Source organism: Bos indicus x Bos taurus, chromosome 23, assembly GCF_003369695.1.
Source record: "Bos indicus x Bos taurus breed Angus x Brahman F1 hybrid chromosome 23, Bos_hybrid_MaternalHap_v2.0, whole genome shotgun sequence".
Lineage (NCBI taxonomy): Eukaryota > Metazoa > Chordata > Mammalia > Artiodactyla > Bovidae > Bos > Bos indicus x Bos taurus.
The window spans coordinates 24119012-24137149 of record NC_040098.1 but is presented as its reverse complement, the minus strand read 5'-3'; positions in this window follow the sequence as shown (position 1 = coordinate 24137149).

Genomic DNA, 18138 nt, shown 5'->3' with positions numbered 1-18138 from the left:
CATGGGATTTTCTAGGCAATAGTACTGGAGTGTGTTGCCATTTCCTTCTCCAGGGGATCTTCCCAACCCAGGGAGCGAACCCCAGTCTCCTGCCTTGCAGGAAGATGCTTTACCGTTTGAGCCACCAGGGAATCCCGTATTTCTAGTACCACACACTTACATTTGAGAATAAACTCAGTTGTTCCTGTGAAATGGTCCCATGACAGACACTTGGAAGGAATTAGCAATTTTTTGGTGTAACTTGGCAGAAAGACTCAAAGACTGATTGACCATCAATAAATTTGCCCTTTATTCTGCATTTATTTTCTTTGGGCTAATTAGATTGTACCTGTTTTGACAACTAACAATAATAATGCCTTAACTGCTATTGTGAGCTCTTCTACTCTTAAAATCTCTTCACGGTAACTGAGGTATGGCTTCCTTTTCCCTAGTAACCTCCTATTAGTAAGTAATAGTTGCCACCTGTTGAGACCTTCTCCCGTCCCATGCCCTAAGCTAAGTACAGTAATTAGTTGAGCTCACTTAAACTTAAGATTCCGCAACTCCAATGCAGAATTTGATTCTTGCTCAGGGAACTGAGATCCCATGTGCCACATGGTGTGGCCATTAAAAACAAATAACAAAAAAACCCTAAATGTCCATGAGATATGTACTACTGGTCATCAGCATTTTAATTCAGTTCAGTTCAGTCGCTCAGTCATGTCCAGACTCATCAGCACTTAGGTGATGATAAGGATGGCTGATGCTTACTAGGTGCTTTTCTGTGCCAGGCAAAGTTCTAAGTGTATGTGTTATAGGTGTTATCCCATGTACTGTAGCAGCCACCAGACGATCTGGAGATGAGTAGAAATCAAAGCAGGAGTCCTTCATCCTTTGGGAATATGTATTTAATTGAGAAGCAGTGCATACGAGCCTGAAACCCACTTGTATATGGAAGTGTCTGACTCAGTCTAAAAGAGAAAAGGATAGAAGGGAAAGCTAGTACTAGTCAGAACATGATTTTAATCAGGAAGGATTTCTAGGAGAAGGTGAATACGCAGCTAAAACTTTGGGGAAGCAGAGGAGAAGGAAAAACATGAAGAGGAGGAATGGGAGTGCAGGAATTTTGAAAATCTAAAGATAGCTCCTCCCAACAGCAACTGAGAAATCCGTGGAAGATACTGGAATATGCCCTTGGTTGATGGATTGTTTTCCATGGTTATATCTGAAGGTGGAGTTCTGAAGCTAACGAAGTGACTCAAGATGAATCTAATTCAACTTGATCCTCATGACCTTGGGACCTGAAGTCTTTGTGTGTAAGCCGGACAGAAGGCAGTCTGAGCTGCGAGGGGCTCCAGCAGAGGGACTGTGCCCTTCTCAGATGTAGAAATGGATGTCCATACCTCTACAGTGCATTCAATAGTTTATTTTTTCATCTAGCTAGCAATCTCATTCAGTGAGATGAAAAAAAAGGGGAAAAAATTATCTATTTTCCCAGGTGACCAGAAATGTGCATAGGATGCTGGCTAATAGGCTCAATGATGTAGTCAAATATTTTTGCTCAAAGGTGTATCTATCTCACTCAAACATTATATATATGGGCTGATTTTTTAAAAGGAATAATAATACCACCCTTGTTTTAATAATGCTACTTCACTACATTAAAATAATATTGACTATTTTAGAGACACTATAACAAAATCCTAAAGCCTAGGTATGAAATTTCATTATGTGGTTTATTAAAAATATGTTGAAAAAGAATCATTTTGGTTAAAAAAATATAGTCCACTAATTTACCATAATATTCTGGTGGGGGGGCTACTTCTAGTTGAACTATCACAAGAAAGGCCCAGTTTTCATCTTTGTTACTTAAGGAAATCAGGAGGATTGGCCAGATTCAATGATGCTCCTGGGTCTATGCAGGGACTTGTGTCATTAGGGAGTAGATTTTTGCAAAGCAAATCTGGCTCTATTTGCAAAGCAAATCTGGCTCTATTTTTACTTACTGGTTTATTTGTTTTCACCTTTTTGATTTTTTTTCCAGTGGTTCTCATTTGCCTCTTCCCTGGATCATTGCTTTTGTAATCTTCAAAAGCAAGTTGTTATGTCCTTGACATTTCCTATCTACAAGATTTGAAGTTAGGAATAAATTATACTAAAGTCATATTTTAAAAGTTTTTGTATAAAGAGGATTTGTAATTAAAATCAAACATTTCAGATTAATCCCTGATACAAAATGGAGCAAATAAAATGAGTGAAATATGGTGAAGGAAGATAAGTAGCAAAAACTGATAAAGGAAATGTTTCTTTTTGTTAACATTTGGCTTAGGGTTCATGTGGAATGAAACTTCATATGGCTCTGCAAATTTGAATTTTGGCATAATTTGTTGTTAGACAATGGGAAAAATATAGCTTTCATTTTCTATGCAAATAATAGCAATGTTATACTTTAAGCATTCATGGGAAAAGACAAATTCATTCAAACAAATATTTTAAAATCTTTTTTTTTTTTGTATCTTTTAATACAAGTGAAGGGCTTCCCCAATGGCTCAGAGGGTAAAGAATACACCTGCAATGCAGGAGACACAGCAGCTGCGGGTTGGTTCCCTGGATCAGGAAGATCCCCTGGAGGAGGAAATGGCAACCCACTCTTAGTATTCTTGCCTGGAAGATCCCATGGACAGAGAAGCGTGGCAGGCTACAGTCTAAAGGGTTGTGAAATGTCAGTCATGACTGAGTGACTCAGCACAAGATATAAGTGAAAATGTCTATACCAACTCGAGGAATTGGACAAAAAAAATAACACAATAAGCAATTTTCTTTTTTTTCAAATTCCGAAACATCAGATGGGAACTAAATATTCCCTTCAACTTTCCAGGTTATGGGTCTACATATGTACATACAAAGAAATAGTGAGAACATAACTGGTTAGATACAAAGGATGGAGAGATGGTGGGAGCCTTGAAACCTATATGTGATTACAAGTGGAAAAAAAAAAAGTTGTCTTTGTAGCACTCACCCGTTTCTTGCAAACTCTCCAGATTGTGAAGTAAATAAGATGGTAGAACTCAGTCCTTGTGATTTAATGTCACCTGATTCATCCTGCAATTGTGACAGATAGGCAAGGGTAGAATGCAAGTGAAGACATTTTGCTTGAATGTTTTGCCTCAGACAGTAAAGAATCTGCCTGCAATGCAGGAGACCCTGGTTTGATCCCTGGGTCGGGAAGATCCAGGAGTAGGAAATGGTAACCTGCTCCAGTATTTTTGTCTGGAAAAATCCCGTGGACAGAGGAGCCTGGAGGGCTACAGTCCATGGGGTCGAAAAGAGTCAGATAGGACTGAATGACTAAGCACAGCACGGCACAGAAATCACGTGTTCTCACTGCATCCTATTAGAAGGTGATTGATGTCAGCCTGTGCCATGATTGGTGCTATCAACGTTGATCGATTGGCTCAAATGGTGTCTGCCACATGTCTCCACTGTAAAGTTATTTTTTCCCTTATCAGGAAGGGACACTGGACACATGCAATTTGAGAGATATATGACAAAATAACTGCTCATGTAATAAAAGAGGGAGAAACTGTTCCATATTAAAGGAGATTAAAGAGATAAGACAGCTGAATGGGGTGCATAATCTGATATTTTCTTTCACTTTAAAAGACGTTATTGGTATAATTGGTGAAATCTAAATAAGATTGTAGATTATAAATAGTATCTTAGCAATATTAAATTCCTGATTTTGCAAATTGTGTTATGGCTTTGTAAGCGAATACTTTTCCCTACTAATATATAAAATGGAAAACTAATAAAATCTTACTGCATAGCACAGGTAACACAATTCAGTACTCTGTAATGGCTGATAAGGGAAGAGAATTTTAAGAAAGAGTGGATATATGTCTGTGTATAACTGATTCATTTTGCTATACAGCAGAAACAAACGCAATGTGGTAAATCTACTATACTCCATTAAAAATTTAAACGATCTTAACAATTAAGAAAACTAAAAATTTTTTGAAAAGAAAAAAAGAAAGAAAACTTAATGAAAAAAGAGAATACCATCACACTTAGGAAACACACTGAAGTTTTCCAGGATAAAGCAGCGTTATGTCTGCTGTTTGTTCTCAAATGGATATACAAAAAGCAAATGAACTAGATGGTTAGTATTTGGAGAATATGGTGAAGTGTATATTAACATACCCATCAGCAATCAATAAGGCAGAAGAAAAAGCCCAGTTTTGGCAGCTGGTCCTTGTTTTGATTTCTTGTCTAACCCTGGGAAAAATCCTGGGGCATCTTACTTTTTAACTACCGTAACCATCACTCTCACTATTTTTCACCTCGGTCTGTTCTCATTTGTAAAGACTTCATATTCGTGTTCTAATGCATTTCTAGACTTTCTATTCACTTTCTTACTTTACAACCTTAATGAGTTCAGTTTTGCTAGGAGTAAACTTTGCTGAGAGGCTGTCTTTTCCAGCCTCTGAAGGTCATATATGTATATGACCAGTGAACTAAACATGCAGTGAAATTTCAGGATGGATGCTCAAAGAAAGATTAGGCTGGAAGAGTACTTTTAGTCTTTTCTGTCTTCCTCAATTCTCTTGCCTGCTATGGGGGTATGGTGGCGGTCATCTTGAACCATGAATTGAATCTTAAAAATGGAAACCAGCACTTGAATGGTGGATTTGAAGGATAGAAGGAGCTTGGGCCATTGATGACTGGCGTCACCACACCAGCCCTGGGTGGCTTACTTCTGGAGTCCTTTTATCAAAGAGAGAAGTAATTTTTATCTTACTTAAGGCATTGATATTTTGGATTTTCTGTTAAACCTTTTCCTGATTAACCATGTTACTGTGAGATTCTCAATAAGACAGTTTCTCCAGGCACTTACTTTTTAAAGATACCAAACTTAAGTTAATCTTAAGTCTTTCAAGCTTGGCAGGCCTGATGGAATGAGTACATGGCCAAAGATCAAGCTATTCTTTAGGTTTATTTATTGAGGGAGATTGAGTCAAGACATGCTATACCTTTGGTTCTTCCCAAAGAGCTGCAGGTGGAGGACCCAGAAGTATAGTGATTTTAGTTTTCTTCTTGTGCAGAAGGGATGCATATATTTCTCCTCTCCTCCCAAGACTTCAGAAGTTCACTAGGTCTGGAAAGGGGAGGCTTCTGATCCCTGGGAGAGGCTGACAATGTATGCCTATTCTTGAGGGAAACTTACAGTAGACTCAGTATGTAGCTCAGATCTTCCTAAGACAGTGCTATCAACATCTCCCTTTCATGTTTGAGACTTCCACTGTATTGTATCAAACCCTCTGTCTGGACTTTAAGACTTCCAAAATATTTCTCCATGCCCTTTATCTGGTTGTTTCTCTCAGTCCTTATCAACCAGTTTCCATAATTGTACATCAATTACATCATTCCAATTCCCATCATTCCAATTCCCATATCTGACTTTTGTTACTCTCTGCCGAATTTCAACATTATATAAGAATCAATCCAAGTTTCACCTTCTCCTTAAATCGTCCCTCAATAGTTAGTGCTCCTTGCTATCTCCAACTGCGGCTACAGTCGGCAGCACACAGGTTAGTAACTGATTATTATATGTCTCATGGCATAGCTTTCTCCTTGCACAAGATTAACACCTGCTTGAGGGTAGACAATACAGCTTATCCCTTAGTGAGTGCCATAATTGCCTCTTCTCTTCTTTTGTGTACATGGCTTTCTGTATCCTTGCTCTTTTTTTTTTTTAATTTTTTAAGTGTCTTTTTAAATTTTTTTTTAATTTGGCTGCTCCACACAGTTTGTGAGATCTTAGCTCCCCAACCAAGTACTCAACCCATGTGCCCTGAGATGGAAGTGCAGAGTCCTAGCCACTGAACCAAAAAGGAATTCCCTCCTTGCTGTTTTCAATTTCAAAACACCCAAATGAGGTATATAAAAGGTATTTTAAAAAACAATTATTTAATAGGAAGAAAAGCCATAAGGCTAAGAAAAGTGAAATGGTTAATGGAAAATAAATTGGACAATAAACATTAGAACCCAAATTTTGTTTTCTAGATCTTACTCATCCATTAGGTAACACAAGTTAGAATATATGCTCCATGAAGGCAGGGACATAGGTTTGCTTTATTTGCTGATATATCCCCAGTGCCTAGAAGAGTGTCTGGAACACAGTAGGTCCTCAGTAAACATTTACTGATTAACTGATGGGAGCTTTTGAGCCTAGATAATCATTTGCTCTTTATTTAAAGACCACAGACAAATAAGTGTTGGTCAGAATGTGGAGGAAAGGGAACTCTCCTGCACTAATGGTAGGAATAAAAATTGGGGCAGCCGCTATGGAAAACAGTATGGAGTTTCCTTCAAAAATTAAAAATAGAGCTACCATATGATCTGGCAATGCCACTTCTGGGTATTACCTGAAGAAAATAAAAACACTAGTTTGAAAATATATATGCATTCTTGTGTTTATTACAGCATTGTTTATAATTGACAAGATATGAAAGCAATCAATAGGTGCTTATCAATAGATGAATGGATAAAGAAGATGTAATATATATATATACCTATATATATATACACAATAGAATATTATTCAGCCATAAAAAAAAGAATGAAATCTTGCCATTTGTGATAACATGGATGGAGCTGAGGGTGTTATGAAACAAGTCAGACGGACAAAGACAAAAACTGATTTCACTTTAATGTGGAATCTAAAAAACAAAATAAATAAACAAAAAGAAACAGACTTATAGACACAGAGAAGAAAAATGGTAACTGCCGGAGATCAGGGGATGTGGGGGAGAGAAAAAAAGGTGAAGGGGATTAAGAGGCATAAACTTGTAGGTACATAAGTCATGGGAATATAATGTACATGATAGGGAATACAGTCAATAATATTGTAAGAGCTTTAAATGGTGACAGATGGTAACTAGACTTATGGTGGTAAACATCTCTCTCATAACATATATAAATATCAAATCACTATGTTGTACACCTGAAACTAATATAACATTTGTACTTGAATTTTAAAAAAAGACCATAGACATATAAGCTCTTTTCCCATATCTTCAAGACAGTGTCAGAATGTCATGTATTTTATGGCAGGAAGCAAATAAAAATACAAGGTCTATTTCCATCAAGTAAATATAAATATATGAAACACCTATTTTTCTTATGTTCTTAATTAGCTGATAGAATGAGTCTTCAAAATCCAGGTTAGTAAAATTGCTGCTTTTTTGGATTTGTAAAACAAGTACTATTTTTAAGACATTAAAAAAGATCATTTGTTTAAAATAAAAAAGGAGACATAATTTATTTTAAGAAATGAAGAATTCTTAAATGTGACTTTATTGCCACATAAATTTGTACTATATTTTCAGGGGTAGTGATTTAGAGTATTGTTTTAAAAATAGAGATAACCACATGCAGCTGGAATGTACTGATTAGTACCATGGAAACTAACCTGAAGTTAAGTGGAAATTCCCTCAAATTTTCCAGCTTAGAGTCATAAAAGCCTGTTTCACCAGGGGGTTTATGAATGAACCATATAATTTCGTGGTTCACAAGTAAGGTGTTTTCATGATACCTTCCCATCTGTTACTTACGTATGCAGGTTGGAGTTGCAGACACATGAGGAAAGACTTGAAGGATAACACTTTGATCCCTGGGAGGAAATGCTTCACCTGGTTAAAGCAACCAAGAAGGGCAAACATTCTTACAGGGGAGGACATTATAAAATGGTTAATGGAATAATCTGGGCTGAAGACATGCCTGCTGAAGGGAAATGAAAGGTATCTACCCTGAAACCACTGGACCAGCAGGGAGATCACCTCACTGCCCAAGAGGCTCTGAGAATCAAGAATGACAGCCTAATCCATCTCTACTGTGGTCCCGGACCTTATGTTCTTTCTAAATTATGACTTAAGAGAATGAATTGATTTTCTCTTTGCATTTTGGACACATGGATTCTTATAATAGATAACAAGGAGGCTGGTCTGGATCTGTGTAAGTCATGGGATTGCCCTAATAGTTTAGAGGTTAGCGCTGGAGGTAAAAAAAAAAAAAAAAAATCCTCACCTTCATAGCTGCTCTGGTTGTAAACATCAATTCAGTTAGGTCCAAGAAGGGGAATCTATCCTATGGCTCTAACTAACCTGGTTATGGATAAAAGAGGGGAAAGGAGCTGGAGAAGCAATGGTACATGTAAAGACAAGGGTATTTCTCTCTCCCCTCAATGCTCTATAGGGGTTCCAGTTTCTCTCAGCTGGTCACCTGTTTATGGGTCTCCACCCTCAAAATGGAGGGTCTAAGAAAGGTGATTTTTCAGTTGTTTTCTTCTTTTTTTTTTTTTTGAATATCAAGCTGCTTTATACACTTCAGTTACAACAAGTTTAAAAAAAGTTAAAACAAGAAGCAAGATCTCCATTCTAACACAAATTTGTAGCAGTTCTATTTTTCTGAGCTGAAACTACAGTTCCAACAGTGGTTTTGGATTTTTTTGTTTTTAATTTCTTTATTTTAATTGGAGACTAATTACTTTACATCATTTTTCTTCTAATGCTGCGTTCTGCAGGAAGATCCTGCAGTAAATTCAATGAGTGACCCATTGCTTTTAGAAACTGAAATACTGCCAGGTAGTCCATAAGGACCAAGTCATTAAATGACAAAATACCAGCAACAGTTTTTTTTTTCAGCACTTGCTGGGTGCCAGGACTCATGCTTCACACTCTGTATGCACTGTCCCACGTTCTCCCCTAAATTCGGCAAGTTGAGTTTCTTTACTTTCATTTTATGAATGAGAAAAATTCAATGCAGAGAAGATATTTCATGACTCACTAACTCCATGATTGAAGTCAGTGAAAGTTACTTAATACTTTCTGTGCCTGAGTTTCATCATGGGTAAAATTGGCACCCCTCTCCCGGGTCTCTTAAACGTGGTATATACTATGCAAGTATCTGCTCTAACAGATATTCAGTGCTTTGTTAGAACTGAGATAAAATTCCAAGTTTGTCTGAGTCTGAAACCTATGCCTGTTCTCAGCGTGATGATGAGAATACCATCCTTGAGTCAATATTTCTGTCCAAACATGACCCCAGTGAGTCACGGAGGCATCATTCAGAAGTGTGTCAGCAATACCTGGCAAGGGAGGATACCAGCATGTTCCTAAACTGCTGCTACTGCTAAGTCGCTTCAGTCGTGTCCGACTCTGTGCGACCCCATAGATGGTGGCCCACCAGGCTCCCCCGTCCCTGGGATTCTCCAGGCAAGAACACTGGAGTGGGTTGCCATTTCCTTCTCCAATGCATGAAAGTGAAAAGTGAAAGTGAAAATGAAGTCACTCAGTCATGTCCGACTCTTAGCGACCCCATGGACTGCAGCCTACCAGGCTCCTCCATCCATAGGATTTTCCAGGCAAGAGTACTGGAGTGGGGTGCCATCGCCTTCTCCGGTTCCTAAACTAGACCTGCTTAAATTTTAAAGCCATTTTGTTTCCAAGTTTCTGGAAACTTTGAGTTAACCCTATGGTTCTAATAAAACTATGACATTAAATACGACATCTGTTCTTAAGAAAATTCAAGCACACACAGTTGGTCACCCTTAGGGTACTTGGAATAATGGAGTAAAACTTAGATGGGTAAGCTAAGGTGCAAAGAGATGCAACTATTTATCAAATGTGTTCGGGCTCTCACGGAATACATATAGAATAGAGAAATGAAATAAAGTATAATGCTGTGATAAAACCTTCTTTATCTATCCAGTTATGCTTTTCTTACCTGACAACAATTTTCCAGTTTCTAGCCTAAATCTTTTCCCTCTGCAGAGCATCTTCAGTGTATCGATTATCTGTATATGGGTTAGGACATCTCCTTTCACATTCCCTCCTTGTCCAATGCCTGCCATCTAAAAAGTGTTATCCTAGTTTTATTTTTCAAGTTTGTAGAAGTTTGACTTAGAACGGAAAATAGATCTAACGCAGTTGCAGAATATAATCAATCTTATCTCTGAATAATAATCTATACATCTATCAGTTATCTATCGTCTCTATCATCTATCCATCTATTTATCTATGTATCCACCCATCTATTCATCTATCATCTGTCTATGTCCATATCCATCACCTGTTTTAGATGATACTTTGGCTGACAGATGATAACTAACCTGGATTGGTTAACCAAGAGAGCCTCCATTTCCTTTCAGGTTGATGGGTGATAATTCTATCTTCCAGCAGAGGGCAGTAGAATACGGTCTCTTGCTTATCAACGCCTTCGGAGCTACGGCTAATATTTGGAAAAGGGAGTATTCATTTGGAAAGAGGGGAATGTGAAAGTTTTAGGTGAAAAAATTTAGAGGAAAAGTAGGGGTTACATTAATTCTTATGATAAGAATGAAAAACTATTTTTATTATAACTTCTTTCTTCTTCAGGGAATTGGTAACTGCTGCATGACTCAAGCCTTCATTATCACATAACCCTGTGCTTTTCCTGTATCTTTGTGAATTATCTTCTATATTTGAATATTTCATCCATTTTGTATTTCCTTGTGAAATGGGTTCAGTATAAATATAACGCCTATGTGTCTGTGTGTGTTCAGTCGCTCAGTTGTGTCCAACTCTTTGTGGCCCCATGGACCGTAGCTGGCCAGTCTCCTCTGTGCATGGAATTTTCAGGCAAAAAGCGTCTCCTGCATTTGCAGGCACCACTATCACCACTTGGGAAGCCCCCATGACACCTATGGTTACTAGTTTAATCAGTAAGGTAAATCTGTGCTTTATAGTTACTAAAATAATTAGTAGTCAGAAAACTGTGCTCTTAATTATTAGTAGTAAACAGTAGTAAAAGTCACTCAGCCACGTCCAACTCTTTTCGACCCCATGCACTGTAGCCCGCCAGGCTCCTCTGTCCATGGAATTCTCCAGGCAAGAATACTGGAGTGGGTAACCTTTCCGTTCTCCAGGGGCTCTTCCCAGCCCAAGGATGGAACTCAGGTCTTTCCCACTGCAGGCAGATTCTTTTCCATCTGAGCCACCAGGGAATCCCATTTTATTCAAGAAACATGTAAAATAACTTTTAAAATGTTTTAGAGCCAGAGATCCTCTGCCAGAGCCCCACCTCTATAGATGATTTTATCCCAAACCTTGTTTATTTGTGCCATTCCTGTAAGTGTGTGAGGATATACAGGAAGTTCCCTCAGTCCTTGGATCTCACTGCCTGTTTGATCATATTTTTGTTCCCTGTTACCCACATGTACACATCTCCACCATTTGCAAAATGTCAGTGCCAATTTTCAATTAAGAAGACAACGTACAGGAAGTAAGAAAATGGAAACGTTCCCCCAGGTCGCAACTCCTTGAGGTCTCCTGGTGCTGGAGGCTCTTCGTTGTTTGCTAGCCATGATGAAGGCGAAACCAGAATTTGGGGAAACAATGTGAAGGAAAGAAGGGTGGGCCATCATAGGAGAGATGGGAAAGTTTGCTGAGCAAAGTCACAAAAAGTTTTTTGTAGCTGTTCTTTCAAAGATTTAAGGTCTGTATCACCTCAAATACTCTATTCATTCCTATTTTTAGGACTAAGAGACTGAATTGTTTACATGTATGTTTTATTCCATAGATAAAATCCCTGCCCACTCATGGACTTAATAGCTCAGCAGAACTCACAGTGAATAGATAAACCCAATCAAGAATTATAGGATTGCCCCTTTGTTTAGCCTTTCTTTATGTAATTGACTGACATGAATATTGGAGTGGGTTGCTTATCCCTTCTCCAGTGGATCTTCCTGACCCAGGAATCAAACCAGGGTCTCCTGCACTGCAGGCAGATTCTTTAATAACTGAGCTATCAGGGACGAAACATTAAATTTTCCCACACATGGAAGCTCATTTGAAGGAATAAATAGGAGAAAATTACTCAGGGAACTGTTGTCAAGAACTATGTAGAGTCTAAGATTTTACTATACTCACAAGCTAACAACTTAGTCTGGCTTGATTTCATATAAGCTGGCAAAAAATATGAGAATCCTGGGTCAGAGATGAAGGACTTTATTAGGAGCCAGAAAATAAGCATTTGTGTCCGTTCCCACAGGACAATGTGAAAGGGTCAGGTAATACCTATACATGCAGTGAGTTGTGTTATAAGGGAGGAAACCTGAGCTTCCTGAACTCAAATCTTTTATAAAAGACAGTGAACAGAAGCAGGACTATCCCTTGCTCCAGAGGGAGACACTATACTATCTCCTGTGATGGAGCACAGTACAAGCAACCTTGAAGAGCTAGTTCAGACCAGAATACTCAGTGCAAAGGACAGGAACACAGGAGATCCATGGAGGACAGTCCTCCAACAGCTTTGTCTCTGTTCCAGTCCACTTCAACATGGGCCATGATATTATTATATGGCAAAATGAGACCGAAGTGCATCTGCTTCTTTTTTTTAGTAACAGTATATCTGGATCTATCCTTAGTGGGTCTGCACAGGTGAGTTTCTGTGACTTGCTGACTCTATACATTAGATCTGCAGACTTTAGTCCTTCCTTCAGACCTGTTCTGAGAGGCCAGGAGGTTTGGGGTTTTAGATCCTCCCTTTTGTGGCTGGAACAAGCACAAGCTGGAATCAAGATTGCCGGGAGAAATATCAATACCCTCAGATATGCAGATGATACCACCCTTATGGCAGACAGTGAAGAGGAACTAAAAAGCCTCTTGATGAAAGTGAAAGAGGAGAGTGAAAAAGTTGGCTTAAAACTCAACATTCAGAAAACGAAGATCATGGCATCTGGTCCCATCACTTCATGGCACATAGATGGGGAAACAGTGGAAAGAGTGTCAGACTTTATTTTTTGGGGCTCCAAAATCACTGCAGATGGTGACTGCAGCCATGAAATTAAAAGACGTTTACTCCTTGGAAGAAAAACCTGTGACCAACCTAGACAGCATATTGAAAAGCAGAGACATTACTTTGCCAACAAAGATCCATCTAGTCAAGGCTATGGTTTTTCCAGTGGTCATGTATGGATGTGAGAGTTGGACTGTGAAGAAAGCTGAGTGCCGAAAAATTGATACTTTTGAACTGTGGTGTTGGAGAAGACACTTGAGAGTCCCTTGGACTGCAAGGAGATCCAACCAGTCCATTCTGAAGGAGATCAGCCCTGGGATTTCTTTGGAAAGAATGATGCTAAAGCTGAAACTCCAGTACTTTGGCCACCTGATGCGAAGAGTTGACTCATTGGAAAAGACTCTGATGCTGGGAGGGATTGTGGGCAGGAGGAAAAGGGGACAACAGAAGATGAGATGGCTGGATGGCATCAATGGACGTGAGTCTGAGTGAACTCCGGGAGTTGGTGATGGACAGGGATTTCTGGCGTGCTGCAATTCATGGGGTCACAAAGAGTCGGACACAACTGAGCAACTGAACTAAACTGAACTGAACTTTTGTGACTGTTGGAAGTTTGTTACCCCTTTTAGCAAACTTCAAAGCTGCTTTTCCTGTTTACATGGCATTTCCATGCTTATGTATAAAGATAAGAACAAGGTAAAATAAAACATACCGAAAAATAGCTTAATTAGTAAAATTATTGTAGAGAATACATTGGTGGTTGCCAGGGGAAGAGGAGTGGGAGAGGGAGGGATTGGGAATTTGGGATTAGAAGACGCAAACTGGTGTGTCTTGCCTTCCCACGTGGCACTAGTGGTAAAGAATCTCTCTGCCAATGCAGGAGATTCAAGAGACGTGGGTTCCATCCTGGGATGGGGAAGATCTTCTGGAGTAGGAAATGGCAACCCACTCCAGTATTCTTGCATTCTTGCTTGGAAAATTCCATGACAGAGGAGCCTGGCAGGCCATAGTCCATGGGGTCACAAAACAGTTGGATGTGACTGAGGACAGAAACACACACAAACTGGTGTGTGTGTGTGTGTGTGTGTGTGTGTGTATAACGGGTAAACCACGAGGTCCTGCTACACAGCATAAGGAACTATATTCAGTATCCTTTGACAAAACATAATGGAAAATAACATGAAAAGATACATATATATATAAAGCTGAGTCACTTTGCTGGACAACAGTACTTAACATAACATTGTAAATCAACTGTACTTCAATTTTAAAAAATCAACACATTGTAAATCAACTATACTCATAAAAATTTCAAAAAAAAAATAAATAAAATTAAAATTTAAAAATTGTCAATGCGGTACCTCTTAAAAAATTGTCGTGGAGAATTCTCCAGCCAAATTTTTAGTAGATATTTAAAACTGGGTATCCTTTTTGATGGCTACTTAACTCTGTCAGTGCTTCTAAGTGATTTTCAATCATATAAATAATATTTTAATTGTTACCTTTAACTCTAGAACTCTAGTTACTTTAAAGTTTAATGTTATAGTATTTTCATACAACATATATTTAGTTTCTCATGCAATAATTATTGTTAATTTTAAAAACGAGAAATGCTATTCTTGTCAAACATACAAAACAACCATTTTGGGGAGCTGCATGGATAAAAGTATTTTAAAATACTAAAGGAGACAGGACCAGTGTCTTAGTTAAGCACAGATTTTTTTTTTTTTTGGCAAAAACCTCACACTTGAAAGATCCACTTTGTTTAAAACCATTGATCAATCCAATAGAACATCCAACTTCACAAAGTTGAATGCTGATTTTACCCCAAGTCCCTGTCCTCTTTTTTTGGATAAACTATTGTATGCTAAATCTAGATGGCGCTTATCTATTTAAATAGGAGTAGCTTTTTCTTCGGAGAAGGCAATGGCACCCCACTCCAGTACTCTTGCCTGGAAAATCCCATGGACGCGGGAGCCTGGTAGGCTGTAGTCCAAGGGGTCGCTGAGAGTCGGACACGACCAAGTGACTTCCTACTTTCACTTTCCACTTTCATGCATTGGAGAAGGAAATGGCAACCCACTCCAGTGTTCTTGCCTGGAGAATCTCAGGGACCGGCGGAGCCTGGTGGGCTGCCGTCTATGGGGTTGCACAGAGTCAGACACAACTGAAGCAACTTAGCAGCAGCAGCAGCAGCAGCAGCTTTTTCTTATTTTTCCTCTAAAGAAGGTAGGGTGGGCAGTTTTAGATGAATGTCATCAATATTTCTATTTCTGGATATCACAGAGTTAATGTAAATTCATATGCCCAACACACAGTGAGGACAAAGAAACTGAAATCAGAGAAAAGTTCATTGCAGAGCCATGCAAGGAGACATGTGACTCATGCCCTAAAAAGTCTGGAACTCCCCAGGGGTTTTGGCAAAGCATTTTTAAAAGTCAGGTGAGGGAGCAGGTGTTGCAGGGTACTTTGTCAGATTGTGCAAAACTATCTGATCGGCTAATGGTACACCACAGAGGTTATCATTGTCAGTCCCTGGCTCCAGCAGACCTGGGGCTATGTGCTCATGGTGATCAAGTAGTTAACATCTTCCAGTTGGTAGGTGTTTTCACATCTGCAAAACAACTCAGGAAATTTGCATCAAATACTGTAATCTAGGTACTTCAAGGAGTAGGCAAGGAGTATGTCAAGACTGTATATAGTCACCCTGCTTATTTAACTTATATGCAGAGTACATCATGTAAAATGCCAGGCTGGATGAAGCACGAGCTGGAATAAAGATTGCTGGGAGAAATATCAATAACCTCAGATATGCAGATGACCCCACCTTTATGGCAGAAAGTCAAGAATTAAAGAGCCTCTTAATGAAAGTGAAAACAGAGAGTGAAAAACTTGGCTTAAAACTCAACATTCAGAAAACTAAGATCATGGCATCTGGTCCCATCACTTCATGGCAAATAGATGGGGAAATAATGCAAACAGTGAGATAGTTTATTTTGGGGGGCCCCAAAATCACTGCAGATAGTAACTGTAGCCATGAATTTAAAAGATGCTTGCTCCTTGGAAGAAAAGCTACAACCAACCTATACAGCATATTAAAAAGTAGAGATATTACTTTGCCAACAAAAGTTGGTCTAGTCAAAGCTATGGTTTTTCCAGTAGTCATGTATGGATGTGAGAATTGAACTAAAAGAAAGTTGAGTGCCACAGAATTGATGCTTTTGAACTGTGGTATTGGAGAAGACTCTTGAGAGTCCCTTGGACTGCAAGGAGATGCAACCAGTCCATCCTAAGGGAAATCAGTCCTGAATACTCATTGGAAGGACTGATGTTGAAGCTGAAACTCCAGTACTTTGGCCATCTGATACGAAGAACTGACTCATTGGAAAAGACCCTGATGCTGGGAAAGATTGAAGGCGGGAGGAGAAGGGGATGACAGAGGATGAGATGGTTCGATGGCATCACTGACTCAATGGACATGAGTTTGAGCAAGCTTTGGGAGTTGGTGATGGACAGGGAAGCCTGGGGTGCTGCAGTCTATGGGGTGGCAAAGAGTCAGACATGGATCAGTGAATGAACTGAACTGAGGTACTTCAGAAATGAGCTAAAGCAGAGGATATGGGGGAAGGCCTGTCCTGGCCCCATAGGGTCCTACCTGGTTACAACAGGAATATTTATAGTTTTAAAAACTAAGAAGATGTGAGCTGGAGTTTCTTAGGCCAGGCCCCATATTTAGAGAGCAATCTCATGCATCTCACTGGGCTTTCCTGGTGGTAAAAAAAACCTGCCTGCAATGCAGGAGACCCAGGTTCCATCTCTAGATTGGGAAGATCCCCTGGATAAGGAACTGGCAACCCACTACAGTATTCTTGCCTGGAGAATCCCATGGACAGAGGAGCCTGATGGTCTTCAGTCCATGGGGTCACAAAGAGTCCATGGGGTCACAAAGAGTCCATGGGGTCACAATGAGCAACTCACATTCGTCCAACAGTGTTAAACTTTATGGGAAACCCGTGTTCTTGTGAAACAGCAATGTTTAAGAAATCCTCCCTCTCTTCTGCTTTCGGGAAATGCATTACTGCCAAGAAACACACTTCCCCATGTGACTTTGATAAGACCCAGGTATCCCCTCACTGACCTTTGGCCATGCCAGACACACACCCTCCATATTCTCATTCTTTGTCTCATAAATGATGGGTTGAACAGTTTGTACCCACTGACTAATCTGAACAAAATACCTGACTTGACCAAAGTGAAGTGAAGTTGGTTTCTTCCCACAAACTCTTGAACTTTGGGTTACTCTCAACCTGAGCCAGTGTACAAGCCCTCCTTAACAACCCTTCCGAGAATCAGCTGACCCAAAGAAGAGGCATTCCTGGATGAACTGTCGATCACTCCACGTCCTCCCCCACCCCAGATTCCTTCTAGCCTTATTTACTCTCCATCTCTTATTAAAGTTCTAATGAGGTGGATGAAACTGGAGCCGATTATACAGAGTGAAGTAAGCCAGGAAGAAAAACACCAATACAGTATACTAACGCATATATATGGAATTTAGAAAGATGGTAACGATAACCCTGTATGCAAGACAGCAAAAGAGACACAGATGTATAGAACAGTCTTTTGGACTCTGTGGGAGAGGGAATAGGGGGAAGATTTGGGAGAATGGCATTGAAACATGTATAATATCATATAAGAAACAAATCACCAGTCCAGGTTCAATGCAGGATACAGGATGCTTGGGGCTGGTGCACTGGGATGACCCAGAGGGATGGTACAGAGAGGGAGGTGGGAAGGAGGTTCAGGATGGGGAACACATGTACACCCGTGGTGGATTCATGTTGATGTATGGCAAAACCAATACAATATTGTAAAGTAATTAGCCTCTAATTAAAATAAATTTAATTAAAAAAAAAAGTCCTTTTCTGCTGGACCATTGAAATCCTGCAGACCTTCCAGCTGGGGTGTCTCCCTCCTGCAAGAGGTCCCCCTTCCCATCCTGCAATGATCTCTTTGAATGAAGTTTCTCCTTAACTAAGTTCAAACCAGTTTTTATTTAACACAGGTTTAGTCTCTAATACTGTTCTTTTCACCCCTCTTTGAGGAAATTGTCAACCTCGTTTACACAGAAAATTAAGTTCAATTCACAGACATGTTCAAAACATTCAAAACACTTGACTGTGGATGGTCGGGTGTTAACTAGGACTACCATGATGCTCATTTCACAATACATACAAAATCCGGTCAGTATAATGGGCACATGAAACTAATAAAATGTTGTAAATTATATCTCAATTAAAAGCAAAACAAACAAAAACACACTTG